The 20,870-nt window shown below is 42.0% G+C and overlaps 1 pseudogene; it reads right to left on the reverse strand.

Moving 5' to 3' along the window:
• Positions 1–2,222: 2,222 nt before the first annotated feature.
• LOC142447138 (U6 snRNA-associated Sm-like protein LSm4 pseudogene) lies at positions 2,223–2,624 on the reverse strand (annotated as a pseudogene).
• Between the last annotated feature and the right edge of the window lie 18,246 nt (positions 2,625–20,870).

Genomic DNA, 20,870 nt, shown 5'->3' on the forward strand with positions numbered 1-20,870 from the left:
CTACTCAACAGTCAGACAAAAACAAAACAGCAAAGATAAAAATGGCAGGAAAGTCCGCAAACAACATGAAATCAGCCCAGAAAATCACAATGAAGAAGAAAAAACAATAACAACGTAAAAACATAACAAAATCAGAGCAATAAAATCATAAATACCAGTAACAACATTGAATGCAAACAGATTAAACTTACCATTTAAGGACAGAGACTAGCAGAATGGATAAGAAAATATGATATTAACATGTTGCTTACAAAAAAACCAACTGAGATATAAAGCTAACGGTAGTCCAAAAAGGGCAGGACTAGTGATATTAATTTTTGACAAAACAGACATCAAAGTAAAAGCCATCATGAGAGACAAAGAAGACCATTATAAAATGATAAAAGCCACAGTCAAACAAGAAAACACAACCATAATAAACATCTGTGTTTATAGTGAAAACCCTCAAAATACACTAATGAAACTTTTATGGTGTTGAAGACACACACACACAATAATACAATAATAGTAAGATAGTTGAAAACATCACTTTCGAGCAAAGACAGATCACCTGAGAAGAACATCAACAAAGATACAGAGGAAATAAACAACACAATTAATCACCTTGATCTCTTAGATCAGCGGTTCTCAACCTGTGGGTCGCAACCCCTTTGGGGCCGAACAACCCTTTCACAGGGGTTGCCTGATTCATAACAGTAGCAAAATGACAATGATGAAGTAGCAATGAAAATAATTTTATGGTTGGGGGTCACCACACATGAGAAACTGTACTGAAGGGTCGCAGCATGAGAAGGTTGAGAACCACTGTCTTAGATATATACAGAACATGCCACGCAATGACAAATAGTTTTTCTAGCACTCATGGAATGCATTATGTTAGGCCACGAAGCATCGGTAAATTTGAAAACATGAAGCTACTACAAACGCTCCTTTCAGATCACAATGCTATAAGATAAAAGGCAACAGCATGAAAGTCAAACCCAAAACAATCAATTACATGGAAATTGAGTAACTGGATAATTGAATAAATTAAAGAGTGAAATTAAAAATGCCTCAAAATAAATGAGAACAAAAACACAGCATACCAAAACCTTAGTGACAAAGCAAAAATTGTTTTCAGAGGACAATTTTAGTAATAAGTGTACATGTTTAAAAAGAAGAAATAGTTAAAAAAAACTCCTTAACACAATTCCTACGACAATTACAGCAAAGTTGGTGAGACAAACTCTCAGCCAACAGAAGAAAAGAAATTATTAAAAATTTTAATAGAAAAATCAAGAAGTAAAAACTTGATGAAGGCAAACCTAACAAAGGAGAAAAAGCAAATATTACAAAAAATGAAATAGACAATGTCACATCAAAACTAACTGAAATAAACAAAATACTTGCATGCTTTTATGAAAAACTGTATCCCAACGTATCTTAAAGCCTAGATGAAATGGACAAATTTCTCAAAGCACATTCCCTACCTAAACTAACACAGATTAATATAGAAGACCTTAGCAGACCAGTGACACAAGCTACAGTAATTAAGAAACTCTAAACCTCAAAAAGTCCAGGACCAGATGGTTTTACTGGGGAATTCTATTAAACATTAGAAAAGAGTTAACATAAATTCCATACAAACTACTCCAGAATAGAGAAAAGGATCATATGCCACCAAATATCTTTTATGAAGCAAATATAACCCTAATACCAAAAACAAAGAGATCACCACAATTGAAAACTCGTTAAAATAGCTAACATTTCTTCATATATCTTTTTTTTTCTCCCCAGGGAGTGAGAGGCCAGCGCCTCTGGCTTTATTCTGAGAACATGGTGTAGCAGCTCCGACTCCACTCCAGGGCCCACTGCTGGCCTCTTCGGGTTTGGAGAAGGCTCTCTGCACCCAGAGGAAGGGAAACCCACCCGCCTATTGCTGTGCGGGGATCCACCTGGGCTGCTCCACACATGGGACCATGGCGTATGCAGGAACTTGGGGAGGGGTGTCCCACAATTACATCCCAAATCAGAAACAGTAAGATGGATGCAACTCGCATCGCTGCTTGGAAAATTAAAAAAGGGCTTTTCTGACGAGGGTCTGGAAGGAAACACCGACAGGGCAGCTCCAGCCCCTGCCGCCTCTGCTTTCTGGTCAGGTTTGCACGCAGGCAGAGATGCCTCCTCAGGATGGGCTGTATCCCCTCCCCCGCCCCGGAGTCCCGGGATGTGGCAGATGCAGCTCACCGCTTGCCTGCCTGTCGGCCTGGCTTCTTCTCCTGCTGGCCCCTGCCTGTGCCTGGGATCCCGCCATGGCCACGGCCACCAAACACACCTCGGCCAGCGCCTCGCATGCCGCGGCCTTTCTGCTGCTTCTGCAGCTGCAGGCCGCCACCTCGTCCTTGACCATGGCGCTGATCTCGTCGGGGATGCGCAGGTACTTGATGGTGCTGCCACGGATATAGCACGCTGGCATTCGCCAGAACTTGCCGCCATCCCAGGACGTGCAGATGACCTCCCGCAGGTTGATGTTCAACCAGTCGTCACAGCTCACCAGGTGGCCGTTGTACGTCTCTCTCGCCCTTCTTTAGCTCCTCCAGCATGGGGTGATTCTGGGCCGTCTTCAGCAGCTACAAGGGGAGCATACTGCCCGCAAGGACCGGACTCGCCGGTCACTGCCGCCGCTCGCGCCATTAGCAGGGCCGCCGCCGGGCACCGCCAAGCTGAAAAGGATTCCATTTCTTCATGTATCTTTACCACAATCTAAAATATATAGACAGTCTAGAAGAGATTCCAGAGACATGTCAACTACTTAAGAAGATAGGAATAGAAGGAAAATTCCTCAATGTTATACAAGCCATATATGAAAAACCAATAGCTAACGTGGTAGTGAACTGAGAAAAGACGAAAACAATTCCTCTGAAAAAGGGGACCAGACAAGGATGCCCCTTGTCCCCACTCCTATTTGACACCGTACTGGAGGTCCTAGCTAACAACATAAGACAAAGGAAAGATATTAAAGGTATTCAGGCTGGGGAAGGAAGAGGTGAAATTATCATTATTGGCAGATGATACCATTCTATATATTGAAGATCCCTTAAACTCCACAAGCGGAGTGTTGGAAGCAATAGAGGAATATGGCAGAGTGGCAGGCTATAAAATCAACAAACAGAAGTCTATTGGACTGCTCTACACATCAGACAAAACCACAGAAGAGGCAATTAACAAGGTAGTATCCTTTATGATAGTCAAGCACAAATTGAAATATCTAGGAATATAACTGACTAAAAAATGAAAGATTTGTATGAGGAAAATTATAGAACACTATTACAAGAAACCAAGAGTTACCTCAACAAATGGAAGAATATTCCATGCTCATGGATTGGAAAAATCAATTTAGTAAAGATGTCAGTTCTGCCCAAGGCACTATATAAGTTTAATGCTATTCCAATATGAATACTACCTTCCTTCTTCAAATAATTGGAAAAACTGATTACCAACTTCATATGGAGAGGGAAGAAGCCCAGAATTAGCAGAGAACTCCTCAAGAAGAAGGACAAAGTGGGAGGGCTTGAGTACGTATTATACAGCCACAGTAGTCAAAACAGTGTGGTACTTGTATAAAGACAGATATTCAGACCAATGGAAAAGAGCCAAAGACCCAGAAATAAAAACGTCAGCATACAGGCAACTGTTCTTTGATAAGAGCCCAAAAATATTAAATGGGAAGCAGATGCCCTCTTCAATAAATGGTGCTGGAAAAAATGGATATCTACCTACAGAAAAATGAAGCAAGGCCCTTACCTCACTCCATGCACAATAATAAACTCAAGGTGGATCACAGACCTTGAGATAAAACCCCAAACTATTAGGGCCATTAATGAGAGAATTGGGACAAACCTGAGAACCTTGGCACAGGGAATACACAGGCTATCAGAAATAGGGAAGGATACAAATACAGAGGAGGCACAAATAGACAAGTGGGATATACTGAAGATAAAACACTTGTGTACATCAAAAGAATTCACCAATAGAGTAATAAGAGAGTCCACCAACTGGGAAAACATCTTTAGCAATGACAAATCAGACAAAGGCCTTATTACTAAAATCTACAAAACTTTGCAAGCTTACAATAAGAGAAAAACTAATTGCCCACTGAGGAGGTGGGCAAAGGACCTGAACAGAAGTTTCACAGAATCTGTAATCCGAATGGCCAATAAACATGAGAAAATGTTCCCGAGCATTAGCCATAAGACAAATGCAAATCAAAACAACTATGAGATACTACCTACCACCCTCAAAGATAGCCCATTTCAAGATCAGAAAGCAACAAGTGTTGGAGGGGCTGTGGTGAGATAGGACCTCTCATCCACTGCTGGTGGACCTGTAGGTATGTATAGTCACTATGGAAATTGATTTGGCGACTTCTCAAACAGATGGAAATTGAGCTACCATACAACCCAGCAATCCCCCTACTGGGCATATACCCAGAAGAGGCAAGAAACAAACCACGGCCAGACATCTGTGCTCCAATGTTCATTGTGACACAGTTCACAATTGCAAGGAGTTGGAAACAACCCAAATTTTCATCAACAGACGAATGGATTAAAAAACTGTGGTATATACATACAATGGAGTACTATGCATCGCTAAACAGCAGTGATGAACACATGAAGCCTATCACCACATGGGAAGAACTGGAGGACATTATGCTAAGTGAAGTGAGCCAAGCACAAAAGGACAAGTACAACATGAGTTCGCTGAGGTAAGTTTATACACACACACACACACACACACACACAGAAAGGTAAGTGCAAAAGGGGCACAGAGAAAAGCTACTGTATACAAACATTCCAGGAGTGAGGTCCAGGTAGTATGGCAGGGGCCAGACCAAATCCAGGGGTACATATGGTAGCCTACTAAAACGGGGGTGGAGGGAGGAAAGGGGAAATAAAAAAAATGTGTGATAAGGGAATAAGGCACTGACCCACCCAAGGGGAGGGTATTGTTTGTGCCTCCACACAGAAAGAGAAACCAGATATAAAGCCAGTGCCAGATGAATGCAATGTGTCAGCAAGGAGTGGGGAGCCAGTGGAGGGGCCTGAGGGCTCGGCCTCCATACCAACTACGTGGACAACTGTCCCTCACCCCAGAAGAATTTACTTGAGAGGACGGCACTGAAGCTGCAGCTAGGGGAGAGGGGCATGTCTGATCAGAGCAAATGGGAGCAAATGAAGGGGGAGGAAGAGAGAGTGGAGCACATACTGGCCCAGTAAGCCTGGAGGACTATATCCCCGCTCTGAACAGCCAATGGACAGAGTGGACAATATGGCTGGTTCCACTATGAGACACACCGTCCCTTGATGGCCCAGGACCCTATGGGAGACAACATTGGAGACTCAGGGCCGGGACTGGCCCAGACAGACCCTGTGACACCGAGGCAAATCACTAAAAGCGTGCAACAGAGCAACCGTGGGAGCAGAGCATGGAGCCCCCGAGGGAGTACAAAGGGACAGACTCTGGGGCCAGAACATGGTACCCCATCGGACATGACTGAAAGACACACCTAGAGATAAAAAATCAGACCTTGATCTATTTACAGGTTTTTCTTTCTTTAAAAATTTTTTTTCTTTTAATTAATTAATTCTTCTATGACCAATTGGTTTCCTTTTTTGTTGTCATCACTGTGTTCTCAGTCGTCACCTTTCTTGCTATGACTTGATTTTTGGTGCATATTATTATCTCTACAGATCTATCTAGATAAGCTAGACTGGATGAATAGTCTGGAGGAAAAAACAACGGGACCAATGGTTCCGGGGGGACATGGGAGAGAGGGAGGAGGGGGTAAGGAGGTGGTGCTGACCAACCAAGGGACAGGGGAGCAACAAGTGATCCAAAATCAGTAGCAAGGAGATTATGAGAGACCTGGTAGGTATTCAGCAAAGGCAAGGTAATCAAGAGAAATTACTGAAACCCAAATGAAGGCTGAACATGATAGTGGGACAAGAGAAAAGTGAAAGGAAATAGAGGAAAGAACTAGGTGACAAAGGGAATTTATAGAGGTCTAAAGACTGGAATGTACATATGTAAACATTTATATAAGAGTGTGGGGAAACAGATATACATGCATATATTTATACGTTTAGTATTAAGGCAGCAGATGGACATTGGGCCTCCACTCAAGTACTTACTCAATGCAAGAACATGTTGTTCTATTGGCATTCCAGGATGCACACCTTCCCAACACGATTGCTGAAGAAAAATGTGTGCATAAGCAAATGTGGTGAAGAAAGCTGATGGGGCCCGGATATCAAAAGATAGAGCGTCTGGGTTTTAAAGGCTCGAAGATTAAAAAAAAGTGGCCATCTAGTTCAGAAGCAACAAACCCCAGATGGAAGAAACACACCAGCCTGTGTAACCACGAGCTGATGAAGGGATCAGGTATCAAGCATCAAGAAACAAAAAATAATATCATTGTAAATGTGGGTGAGTATAGAGTGGTGACTCAAAGCCCATTGGTAGCCAACCAGACACCCACTTACTGAAGGGTTGTGGGAGGAGATGAACCAGTCAGGATGCAGGGTAGCAACGATGAAACATATGACTTTCCTCTAGTTCTTAAATGCTTCCTCCCCACTATCATGATCCCAATTCTACCTTACAAATCTGGCTAGACCAGAGGATGTACACTGGTACAGATAGCAACTGAAAACATGGGGAATCCAGGACAGATGACTCCTTCAGGACCAGTGGTGAGAGTGGTAATGCCTTGAAGGTGGAGAGAATGTGGGGTAGAAAGGGGGAACTGATTACAAGAATCTGCATATCACCTCCTCCCTGGGGGATGGAAAGCAGAGAAGGAGGTGGGGGGAGACGTCAGACAGTGTAACATATGTCAAAATAATAATAATTTATTAATGATGAAGGGTTCATGAGGTAGGGGGGAGTGGGGATGGAGGGGGAAAATGAGCAGCAGATATTAAGGGCTCAAGTAGAAGACAAATGCTTTGAGAATGATGATGGCAACAAATGTACATATGTTCTTGACACAATGGATGGATGGATGGATTGTGATAAGAATTGTACGAGCCCCCAATATACCATATAGTCCTTAATTGAGTCCTATAAAAATAGACTAAATTGAGTGTCCTCGGGGGATGGGCAACAGGAAGGTGGGTGAGGGGAGATGCTGGGCAGTGTAAGGTAAGATAAAATAATAATTTCTAAACTATTAAGGGCTCATGAGGGAGGGGGAGGGGGAGGAAGGGGGAGGGATAAAAAGGAAAATGAGCTGATTCCAGGAACCTAAGTGGAAGGAGAATTTTGAGAATGATGAGGGCAACGAATGTATAAAGGTGCTTTACTCAATTGATGTATGTATGGATTGTGATAAGAGTTGTATGAGCCCCAATAAAATGATTTATTAAAAAATAGACTAAATTGAAAATGAAAATTAAAAACATTTATGAGTTAACTAGGGAAGTGTGTACACTGATTGGATATTTGATAATATTATGGGAATTACTTTCACTTTTTAAGTGAGATAATGCCATTATCACCATGTATTTTGAACATTCCTTTCTTTGAGAGAGACAATAATATAGATAAGTAGATGTCTTTTATTTACTTCAAAATAATGGGGAAGTTGAGACTATGAGTTGATAAATGCTGATTCTGCATGATAGGTTTATAAAAATCATTTAACTGTCCTGTCTGCTTATATATGTTTCAAACTTTCCATGATAAAAACTTCTTTAAAAACTAGTTAAAGGGGAGGGTAAAAAGGAAAATGAGGACCTGATTCCAGGAACCCAAGCAGAAAGTGAACTTTGAGAATGATGGAGACAATGAATGTATAAGTGTGCTTTACACAATTGATGTATGTGTGGATTGTGATAAGAGTAGTATGACCCCCAATAAAATGATTTTTTAAAAACTAGTTAAAATAATTAAGATTTAAAAAGAAATAAATGAGCCTTCAGAAAAGCAAATTCCATTAGGCTTTGCTATAAATACCCTGCTGAGCTCATCAGCAGACTAGCTGGGCACTTCGATTTTAAGTCAAAGTGTAGAAAGCAATCACGTCTCTGGGGAATACGCAGAGCGAAACTACTCGGGCACACATGTTGGGAAGCTTCGGCACACTCTGGCCACTGGGTGTTCTTCAGCTCACGGATACTCCGGTCTCTTGGGCTGCATGGAAAATTGAAAACCAAGATGTCCAGGACCATGGCCATCATGCAGCTTCATTCCATCCCAGCAAGCTAGCTAGCTAGAAAACAATAGTGCCACACCTTTGGAGCTAAGGCGACATAGAAGAGTGTGAGGAGATGATAGGTCCTCCAGAGCTAGATTCAGGTTTAGGTGCTTTGAGAGAGTTGGAGTGAGGTCAGGGATGGGACTGCCAACACAGTCCATGATAAGAACACTCCTCTGCTGCTGGTGGTCATGTAGATACGTACAGCCACTGTGGAAAACCATCTGGTGATATTTAAAGCAAATGGAAATTGAGGTACCCTACGACCCAGCAATCTCCCTACTGGGCATATAACCAGAAGAGGTAAGAAATAGACCACAACCAGTTGTCTGTGCTCTGACATTTATTGCAGCACAATTCACAATTGCAAAGAATTGGAAACCACCTAAAATCCCATTATTAGAAAACTCTGGCACATACACCCAATGGAGTACTATGCATCACTAAAAAGCACCGATGACCGCATGAGGCACATCATCTCATGGGAAGAGTTGGAGGATATTATGCTAATTGAAGTCAGCCAATCACAAAATGACAAGAACAACATGAGTCCACTGAGGGAAGTATGGTCAGCACAGTAGGTATAGAAGAAAAGCCACTGATCTCGCACTTTACAGGCTGAGATGCAGGCAATTAGGCGGGGGACAGACCAAATCCAATGATATACATGTCATTCCAACGTAAAGAAGGGGAAAGGTGGGAGGCAGAGGGAGAAAGGGTGCAGGGGGGATGATGACACTGGGGGGCGTCTGGCACTAGTGCACCTAGGGGGAGGAGAGAGCAGCCCCAAACCTTGAAGGCAATGTCACCACATGGAGCAACTCATGAACAGAGCGGGCTACAGCCTGGTCCCAATCAGAGCCAAACTGACCCCTCCCTAGAAGCATGTGCTACAGAGGACCACACTAAACCTACAGGTTAGCAAGAGGGCCCAGTCTGCCACACCCAACAGAAGCAAATCAAGAAGGAAAAAGAGAAAGTGAGGGACTAGTCCCCATACTGTGACCCCAAGCCCTGAGGATGATGTCCCTGCACAGAGGTGCTCCGACACAGCGAGGACTGTGGGGCTGACAACAGCTTGAGACTTGATGTCCTCGCTGGAGCATACTGCGAGTGACAGAGGACAATCCTGGGGACACATGACAGGGAGGGAGTCCAGTCTGACCACCCCCACAGTGGGGCAAACCCAGAAGGGAACATAACAGATCAGCAATGGAAGCAAAGCAAAACCACAAGGCCCCTGAGCCCCTCAGAACCAGTAAGTAGGGAGATAGTCATAAAGATCAGCCGATTGACCTGGAACTGTATGTGCTTCTCCACTGCTGTCTTTTATTTTTTAATGGGGGGGGGGGCGCTAGGTTTTTTCTTTCTTTTTTCTCTTTTGATTCAATCTTTAGTTTTATTTTGTTTTGTCGCTGTTATTGTTTTGCCTACCTAAATAAGAGAGGCATGGGAAGCAAGCCCACAGAGGAGAAAGCAACAGGACTGATGGTTCCGGAGGGACCTGGGGGGAGGGAGCGGTGGTGGAAAGGAGGGTGAGCAAACAATGTCATAGAAAAGGGAACCACTAGGGACTCAAAAGCAACAACAAAGAGAGCATAGTGATCCTGGTGTATGAGAGGAATCACTAAGAGGCAGAAGAAGGGCGAGCGTGATGGTGGAAAAGGAAGAAGGTGAAAGGAAACAAGAAAGATCTAGGAAGCAAAGCCATAGATAGAGGTATCAACATTGGTGTGCACATATATAAATATATATTAATGCATAAAAATCGAGGTGTTGGCCTATGTACATATATTGATATCACAATATATTGAGGGAGTGGACAGATTTGGGGCCTCTGCTTAAGCCCTCCATTAACGCAAGAACATTTTGTTCCTAAAAACCTGGCATTCTGTGATACTCACCCTCCTGACAGGCTCAATCCCTGAAGACAAAATGGGTGCATAAGCAAATGTGGTGAAGAAAGCTTATAGTGCCTGGTTATCAAAAGAGATACTATCTGGGGTCTTAAAGGCTTGAAGTTAAACAAGTGGCCATACACCTGAGAAGCAACAAACCCACATGGAAGAAGCACACCAGCCTGTGCGATCATGAGTTTTCAACGGAATCAGGTAACTGGCACCAGAAGACCACATACATATATATGGAGAGAAGAGATCCATAACCCATCTGTAGACAGTAGGACATCCCCTCACAGAAGGCTCGCAAGGAAGGGATGAGTCAACCAGGGCACATTATAGCACCAATGAAACACACAATATTCTTCTGGTTCTTTGAGGCTTCTTCACATCCCACTGTCATGACCCCAGTCCTCCCTTTCAGTTCCTGCTGGACCAGAGCATGTACACAGGTACAGATAAGAGCTCCTGGCACATGAAATCCAGGTCAGATAAACCCCTCAGGAACAAAAATGGGAGTAATGATACCAGGAAGATAGAGGGAAGTTGGGGAAGAATAGGTGGAAGGGGGAACCGATCAAAATGATTACCGCATACCCCCACCCCTACCCCAGGGGAACGAACAACAGAAACATGGGTGAAGGGAGACTGTGGGCAGTGTAAGATATGAAAATAATAATTTATAATTTATCAAGATGTCACAAGGAGGGGGGAGAGTTGATACCAAGGGTTCAAATATAAAGTAAATGTCTAGAAAACAATGAGGCCAACATATGTGCACATACACTTGACACAATTGATGTATGAAATGTTATAAGAGCTATAAGAACCCCAATAAAATGATTCCCAAAAAAGGAGCAATGAGATGAAGGCAGAGGGGAACAAGGAAAAAGACTGGGGTGAACGGGGAGCTGTGATGGTCTACAGGTATGTTAGCAAACTATTCTACATTCAAAAGGTCAGAGTTGCGAATGACTCAAAATCAACCCATAGTTTGATTTTGGTTTATAATTATACATTAGTGGCAAAAGTGATGTTATGTGACTTCTGAGGCTAGGCCTTTAAAGACAGCTTTCACTTCTTCCTGCATTCTACTCTGTTTGATTACCTATTCTAAGAAAAACCAGCCAACCATTCTATGATGCTCACCTTCCCAACACAACCGCTGAAGACAAAGCGGGTGCATAAGCAAATGTGGTGAAGAAAGCTGATGGTGCCTGGCTATCAAAAGATATAGCATCTGGGGTCTTAAAGGGTTGACGGTAAACAAGCGGCCATCTAGCTCAGAAGCAACAAAGCCCACATGGAAGGAGCACACCAGCCTGTGTGTTCACGAGGTGTCGAAAGGATCAAGTATCAGGCATCATCAGAACAAAAAAATCTTATCATAGTGAATGCGGGGGGGGGGGGGGGGGGGGGGGAGAGGGAGTGCAGAGTGGAGACCCAAAGCCCATTTGTAGGCCACTGGACATCCCCTTACAGAAGGGTCTCGGGGAAGGGACGAGTCAGTCAGGGTACGATGTAGCAACGATGAAAAATACAACTTTCCTCTAGTTCCTAAATGCTTCCTCCCACCAAGCCCCAACTATCATGCTCCCAATTCTACCTTGCAAATCTGGCTAGACCAGAGGATGTACACTGGTATAGATAGGAACTGGAAACACAGGGAATCCAGGACAGATAAACCCTTCAGGACCAGTGGTGAGAGTGGAGATACCAGAAGGGTAGAGGGAAGGTGGGGTAGAAAGGGGAAACTGAAACCCCTTCCCTGGGGGATGGACAACAGAAAAGTGAAGGTGAAGGGATACTTCCGACAGTATAAGATATGATAAAATGATAATAATTTATAAATTATCAAGGGTCCATGAGGGAAATGGGTATGGGAGGGAGGGGAAAAATGAGGAGCTGATATGTTTTGAGAATGATGAGGGCAACAAATGTACAAATGTGCTTTACACATGGATGGATGGATGGATTGTGATAAGAGTTATACAAGCTCCCAATAAAAAATTTTTTAAAAAAACTACTTATGCAGAAATAAAGCATTTTGAAATTAAAAAAAAAATCCCGACCTTGCTCAAAACTACCCTCCCGTAAGATTGTTCTTGATATGTCTTTTCCTGACTCATGCTACTTCACTATGGTTGGTCCTGTGCTGCTGTGATACTGATAGGCAGGGTCAAGGCAGGTGTAGGGCATGTTTCAAGATCTTTCTTGCTCTTGATCTTCTCCGTGGCCTCTATCAGACCATCTGCAGAGGGCTGGGGTTTGATCTCTGTTACTCTCCTCTCCCCCCTCACTTCAGCCAGTGTTCTCTGAATGACAGGGTGCTGGACTTGCAAGTAAGTTAATCAATAGCCCGAATTTCATAGTTTATGATTATCAGCCCAACTTTGACCACACTTTCATTTATGGTCCTTCTTGAAAGACCTCCAGACCATGTGAAGAAATCTCCCTGCCACGCAGCAATGAGAGGGGGACCTTTGGCCCACAGAGAAGCTGATTCTGAGTGTGCTGCTCTTCAGAGGAAGTGTCCATTGCTTCATATAATCTGGGTATTAAGATAATGCCTGGGGGTGTCTTATAAACATTTTTTATATTTTGCACTTTGAGACTCTAGGCATTTTACAGCCCCTGCTGATAATCTTCAAGGTTGCTATAATCTACCACAATTTCTAAGTCCTACCTATGTTTCAAGACTCAGCTAAACAAGATGTCTTCCCCCACCCCCCCCAGTCTCAGATGAGCCTCCTGACTGGCATTGTAGCATTATTAACTCTTTTTGTGATCCACTAAGTCAGCCTTTCATGGTCTACTTCTGCTTATCAGTATCTTGGCTCTTTTCTCAACTTGGGGTCATGTATAGTCTATGCCGAAGTTGCTTCTGTCTTCAGACACACGATCAAATTACCTCAGAACAGAGACAAGATTCAACCAAAACCTTCCGCCAGTAGATCAAGGGACTCAACACACATTTTTGGAATTATTATTCAGCCAGACACAAAGCCTACCTGTGAACCCCTCACAGTCAGTATAGATTTAGGAGACAAAATAATTACAGACAGCAGTGACCCAAGTCACACATTTAATTAGGTAGAAGTACTTTCTCATAGAGATCAGTGACTACAACCTTCCATATGGAGTGTGACTCGGTGTAAAGAAAGCAACAACCCTCACAACTAGAAGAATAGACAACATCAAGATACCTGGAGAAAAAGTTCAAGTTGTCAAGGATTTCATTTTACTTGTAGCCCCAATCAAAGCTCATAGAAGCAGCAGCCTAAAAATCAGTGACATGTTGTGTTCGGGCAAATCTGCTCTCCAAGACCTCTTTCCAGTGTTGAAGAGAAAGATGTGACGTTGAGGACTCAAGCCACGATATTTTAAACCATTTCATATGCACGAGAAAGCTGGAAAATTAATCAGAAGACTGTAAAAGAATTGGATGCATTTCAATTGCGGTGTTGAAGAACATCAGAAATACCATATTCAAAGAGAGCTTTGCTATCAAGTTGGATTGTGGCGATTGCACCATGGGAAAACATGGTACTTGGTCAGCACACATCCCTCTGGACCAACCTGAATTTGCTGTAGATGCAAATATTTCTTGCATGTTCCATAACAGAAATTTCTTCTCTGGCTTTTAAAATATTGTTGGTAGACTTTTCCTTCTTTGTTTTCTCTTGTCATGAATGCAAAAAATAAGAGCTTGTCAATAAATGAGGAGCAGGTGTAATGGGTTAGTTTAAACTGGACAGCCTCACAAACCCACTGGGCACTTCTACAATGGGCTACAGGGTTGCTATGAATTGGCATTAACTTGATGGCAGTGAGTTTGGTTTTTTGAAAACTTTTAACTGGACATTATCCTTGAGTTTCTAGGGAGGAAAATCTGGTTTTATTGTTAATTAGCTTTCGTTTAAGATTTATTCTTTCAGGAGACAATCAGGATGAATAAACATATCCTATTTTCAAAATTAATAAACATACCATGTTTTCAAGATTCGTAAACACATCCTGTTTCTAAAACTCCAGGGTCTTGTTACCATGATCTTGTGATTTTCTTGAAAAGTTATATAAATGACAGTCAATCCAAAATTTGGTTCAAAAGTTCCTGATAACTTTGTGTATAAGTACTTTAAAATCGTGATTAATCAAAGCACTTTTGAATGAGTAAACAATGTCAAATTGTTTACTAAACCTGCATCCATCTGTTAAAGGATTTTATGATTAAATCTGTTAACAGTGTTCTGAGTTCTTTATTTATGTTCATATTGTACCTCACTACTTTGCTGAATTTATTTCTTTGTAGGCTCTAGTAGCTTTCTGTCTTCATTTTTGAATATTTTATGTAGGTGTAGATGAATGTTTACAGAAAAAGTTAGCTTCCCATTTACTAATTTCATACACATTTTGTTTTGTTACCTTAGTTGGAAACTGAGTTGGGTTTCATTTGTTTACAAGTATTTGATGGCAGAAGTGGGATCCAAAGAAGACGTGCCTTTTCCCCAAACCACCTTGAGATTGGTGCCTGACCACATACTGGTACTCACAGTACCCCTGTGACCCTTGATCCGTCACCAATCTTATAATGCGAGAGATTATCACTCCTGGGTCTGAACTCTGCCCCCTTTGTGTCTTCAGATTCTGTGTTTACTGAAACAGCTCAACAGACATGTGATTTGGGCTTGGACCCCAGAAATCATCTCGTTGGCTCAGTCTTTTATTCTGTCATTTCTTACAGATTTGTGGAATTTTCAGCCTGGAATCCTTCTACCTTGAATCTCCTCCTCTCCCACATAAAACCCCTGCTTCTCACGAGTCCTCTCAGGAAGAAGCTCCACCTTGTGGGGTTTCGTGCAAGTAGATAGATTATGCCAAAGATGCTTTGAGTTGGGAGTGTCTCCCCTGGAGAACTGAGTTCCCATTTGCTTTGCCTGCTCCAACTCTGGAGTTGCATATTGTAGTTTCTTACAAGGGAATTTATTATGCTAAAGATTAGATCTGTCGTAACCATTTTAAAGAACCTTGTTTGATGTCTGGCGTGTGTTATTGATCCTCATTTTCTTTATGCAAACACTCTTCTGAAACGGGGTCCAAGAGAAATCAGGCTGAGTTTGTTAAGGGAGGACTGGGTCAAAAGAGGTCGTAGTGTTGTCATAAGAATCTCAGTGAATGGAATTCCTATTTGCTTTATCAAAGTGTGTACAGACTAGACATTGGTTTTCTTTCTGGTAAAATGACAAACTCTTCTCGAATTACTGGGTTGTTCTTAATAAAAGATCATGCAGGTTAGCTGCTTCATTATACATTTTACATCAAGGATGCAAAACAGACCACAAAGTCTCCAAAGATAGATTACAGTTTTATCTGGTATACGTTACACCCAGGACATGAAATAATTGGTCAAGATGAGTCTTTTACTAACATACTCGAGGGCTGCTGAGTCAGGAACACGGAAATAAAGAGATACATGCTTTGTGGCTGGATCCTGTAGTCAAGGCTTTACCTGAGTACATAAAAGCTGTGAGCACAGTAGCAAAGATGCTAAAAAAAAAATCCCACAGTGTTTCAAAATCCTCTCCCTCTGTAAATGCCTTATGAGATAGAAACTCTGTTCAATCAAAATATTTAGCAATTTTGGAGTAGTAGACTTCCAAAAGCTAAATGATACCGATCCTTACTGTTAAAAAACGATAGCATTGTGACCAAGATAAAAGTTTACAAAATTTGCCTTTGGCCTTGAATGACATTGAAAACAGATTAACTTTAAACACGCACCCAGACGAAGTGTTACCAATCGGATGCTTTCAGACATGATTGCTATGACTCAAGGAACCACCTGAGCGTTATTGAACTTGAATGTTTGTGATGGCTACGTTTATGCCAACTTGGGTGGGCCAGGATTCTCCCCTTATATGAGCGAACCCAGTGCTGTCACTCCTTGATGGGATCTTCTGTGATGCTGTGGAGAGAAAGGATCTCCTTAATCCAGTCAAGCAGCTGTGGAGTGAATGGATCTCCTTAATTCAGACACATCCTTGATAAAACAGGAATATTTCAATCAGAGGTTGACGTACTGTCAGTATAAATGGAATCTAGTTGACTTCTGCTGCAGTATTGGGATCCCTGTCTCATTTGATGACCTCCTGTTCTATCCTGCCAGTCCCAGGAGCCATCATTGGGCAGCCAACCTTGGATTCATTTGGCTGATCTCAGATTCATTCAGCTCAGTATCCACCAGCCTGTCGTCTTTCTGTTTCCTGTTTATCAGCCCCCGCAGCTAGATGAGTCAGGAGAAATGTTCAAATTGTACCAAATCCATGGACTTGAACTGGACTAGATTTACCCACTTCTATATACGTACATATACAAGTGTCACTGGTTTTGCTTTTTTAGAAAACCCTGTCTAATAAAATATTGTATATATACATCTGATTAAAAAACTTTAATGAATCAGTTCTTCATAAATTTACACATACAAACACATAAAATTGAAAGTCTTAGAGCAGTGGTTCTCAACCTTCCTAATGCTGCGACCCTTTAATATAGTTCCTCATGTTGCTATTTCATAACTGTAATTTTGCTAGTGTCATGACCCACAGGTTGAGAACCGCTGATCTTAGAGGCAATATCAGCTGGGCTGAAATCATGTGACTAATTTCTGGGTGGAGACCCCAGTAAACAAAATACCACTAAATTGCTATGTGTAATAATTAAAGGAGTATTTTGTTGTACTTGTTTTCTTGCTGTCGGGAGTTATATTTACAGCAGCTTACCAAAAAAGAGAGTCCTATTGAGGACTTGGGGCTTGCCCTTAATTCGAACTCCAATCTAAGAAGAATTTGTTCTTGCAGCCGGCTCCGCTTGGCACTCGCCTTTATGAAAAGATCACTGAAGATGCGGGTCCTACTGCAAAGTGTGGGGAAGAAACCAGCTGGTGCCAAGCTACCAGAAAGAAGGGTATCTGCGGTCTTACAGCTTGTCTTCAAACAATCAGCCATTTAAATAAGGTGTCAACAAAGTCCACATGGAAGAAGGACAGCAACCTTTGTGATCCAAAGATCACAAATAATAAAATCCAAACCAAGAAGGGAATGATGTCAGAGGTGAAATTGTGAACACCTGGTTTACAGGAGGCTGTGGAGGGCAGTGGAAACCCCAGATCCACAGCTGAGTCCACACCTGGATTCAGCCTCTGCTGAATCCTCTCTGATCACAGTCTAGAGATGTGAATGGTGTCATCAGACAGAGAGCATCGTAGAGGTCAAATGCAATATCTTATTTGATCTCTCTTTGACCCACTAAAATGTTTTTTAAAATGACGGGGAAAACACGTGAATTAAACCTCCAGTGAATCCTCTCTGCCCGTGGACTAGGGACATGAATAACCTTCTATCATGCAGGGGGCATTGAAAAGTGGATTGTGGCAGATGTAGGTAGATTAAAATTTAACACCTTATCATTTTATCTCTCTTTGACCCATTTTAAAGTTGTTCTAGTCCTTAGTATTTTCTGCTTTCTTTTCATGTGAATATTTTGAACTACTTTCTATTTTCTTTTCTCTATTGTATTTTGTTATTGTTAGTTTTTTGCTTCGTTTTGTATGTTTCTCCATATATGAAATCCAGGATAGGCAAATCTATAGAGACAGTCTCTGGATTGGTGATTCCTAGGGAGATGGCAGGGGAGGCTGGGGACTTGGGGAGCTAATAACATGAGAGCAAGCAGAAGCAAATGTCCTCAAATGGATTGTGGTGATGACTGTGCTACTTTTTGAAATAATTCAACCATTGAACTGTGTGGTATGTGAATTATGTGTCAATCAAACTTTTAAAAAATACCCCAAAACAAGTTCTATTGACATTACCACCCCCACAATAGGGTTCAGGGAAATTTACTGAAGAAGAAGGCAGATGAGATTGTAAGATTTGGGTAGGAGGGAGGGAATTAAGAGAATCACAACAATATAAGCTATATTCTGCCCATAAAGGACTTTTTTTTCTTTTTTTAATTAATTAATTAATTTTTTAACATTTTATTAGGGGCTCATACAACTCTTATCACAATCCATACATATACATACATCAATTGTATAAAGCACATCCGTACATTCTTTGCCCTAATCATTTTCTTTTTTTTTTAAATCTTTTTATTGGGGCTCATAAGGCTCTTATCACAATCTGTACATAACTCAAATGAGCAAAGCACCCTTATACATTCGTTGCACTCGTCACTCTCATAATTCACCTTCTACTTGGGTTCCTGGAATCAGCTCGGTTTCCCTTTTTTCCCCCCCTCCCCCTCCCTCCCCGATCCCACCCCTGGTCCCTTGATAGTTTATAAATAATTATTATATCTTATCTTACACTCCCCGGCATCTCCCCTCACCCGCCTTCCCCTTGCCAATCTCCCAGAGAGGAGGTTACACATAGATCTCCAAGATCGGCATAAAGGACTTTTTAAAAGAGTACCTACCCAAGCAGTGACTTGAGCCTAAGGAGGGGAAAAACCCAACAACACTAACTATCCAATTCTAGGGTAAAATCAATTCAAACTTATCCCTGAAATAGTTTATAATTGTGTATTTATTTCGAGATCTATTCTTCTTTAGCGTTGGCATGGCCTTGAAGAACTTTTGCTATGTTACCATAAAAGACACTGTGTGTGTGATCATCATGCCTTCAGCATGTTGCCACCAACATGAATTGAAATGTACTGCTGGGCTTACAGCATGCCTTAGGTTTTCTTTTCCAGCAGAATGCACAAATGATGGAACAATTATCACTGATTTCACATGCGAGTGAAATTTTGCTGAAGATCATCCAATAACAGTTGCAGCAGTACATTGACAGGGAGCTTTGAGAGGTTCAGGCCAGATTCAGAAGAGGGTACTGACAGAACAAGGGATATCATTGCTGATGTCAGATGGATCTTGGCTCCAGGCAGAGAATACCAGAAGATGTTTACTTGTGTTCCATTGACTATGCAAAGGCATTTTTTGATTGTGTGGATGTGTTAGTCTGGGTAGACTAGAGAAACAGACTCATAGACACTCATATGTGTATAAGAAAGAGCTTTATATACAAGAGCAATTGAATATTGAGAAAACATCGCAGCCCAGTCAAGATCAAGTCTAGAAGTCTGATGTTAGCCCATATGTCTGATACCAACCTATACATTCCTATTCAGAATCGTGAAACACATGCAATGATGCCGAATTCAGGATGATCACAGGCCAGTGGGTGGAAAGTCTTGTGAATCCAGTGGCAATAGGAGCCTCTTAGCGCTGGCAGGGGCCTCCATGTGGCTTCTTCAGCTCCAGGGTTCTAGTGTAGTTCCATGTGTCTTGTCATCAGGAATGTCTTGCAGTAAGGCTCACCTCCAGTGAGCTATTTATCTCCTTGTTGCCTCCAAATGAGGTCATCAAGCTGTGAACCGAATGACAGGCTAAACTTCACCCCTTTACTCTTAAGTCTCAAACCGACAACAGATTATGTAACTAAAACAGTGGATCAAATTTCCATTTGAGAAGAATGGAAATTCTAGAACACTTCATTGTGCTCATGTGGGACTTACTTGTACATGGATCAAGAGGCAGGTATGTGAACAGAAAAAGAGAATACAGGGTTGCATTCTCTCACCATACTTAAGCAACCTGTATGCTGAGCAAATTGTCAGTGAAGTTGGATTATACAAAAGAATGTGGCATCAGCTTTAGATAAAGGCTTATTATCAACCGGTGATATGCAGATGACATAACCCTGCTTGCTTTAAGTGAGGAGGACTTGAAGCACTTGCTGATGAATATCAAGCATTGCGGCCTTCAGTGTGGGTTACAACGCAATTAGAGCAAACAAATCCCCTCACAACTGGAGCAGTGGGTAATGTCCTGATAAATTGAGGAAAGGTGGAAGTTGTCAAGGATTTTGCTTGCTGGGCTCCACAATCAATGTGCATAGAAGCAGCAGGCAAGAGGTCAGAAGATGCACTGCATTAGATAAATCTGATGCACACGACCTCTTTAGAGTATTGAAAATCAAGGATGTTACTTTGAGGACTTTTGTGCATCCGACCCAAGCCATGGTATTTTCAATTGCTTCACCTGCATGTGAAAGTTGGATGTTGAAAAAGGAAGACTGAAATGATATCAATGTGTTTGAAACATGGTGTTGGCTAAGAATCTTGAGAGGACCATGGACTGCCAAAGACCAGACAAATCGGTCTTGAAGGATGCACAGCCAGAATATTCCTTAGAACAAGGATGGCGAGACTTTGTCTCGTGTGCTTTGCACTGGTTGTCAGAAGAGACAAGTCCCTGGAGAAGGACGTCTTGCTTGGTAGTGTGAAGGGGTATCAAAAAGAAGAAGGTCTTCAATGAGATGGATTGACACAGTGGCTGTAACAATGGTCTCAAACATAGGAACATAAGTAGTATACATCAATGGGCTCACATGGAAGAAGAATTGTGAAGATGTCCGAGGATCTGGCAATGTTGCATTCTGTTGTATAGAGGGTCGCTGCTATGAGCCAGAACCAACTCGACGGCACCTGACAACAACAAGTTTCCTTTCACTCTGAACTATCTTCTAAAGAAATAAAAAATGCAACAGTCACAAACTATAAACAAATCCACACACAACTAAACAATTATCAAAGGAAAACAAACCCTTACTAAATGTAATAGATTTTGTGTCAACTTGCCTGGGCCAGGATCCTGAATGATGTGATCTGAC

Source organism: Tenrec ecaudatus, chromosome 4 (genome assembly GCF_050624435.1).
Source record: "Tenrec ecaudatus isolate mTenEca1 chromosome 4, mTenEca1.hap1, whole genome shotgun sequence".
Taxonomy (NCBI): domain Eukaryota; kingdom Metazoa; phylum Chordata; class Mammalia; order Afrosoricida; family Tenrecidae; genus Tenrec; species Tenrec ecaudatus.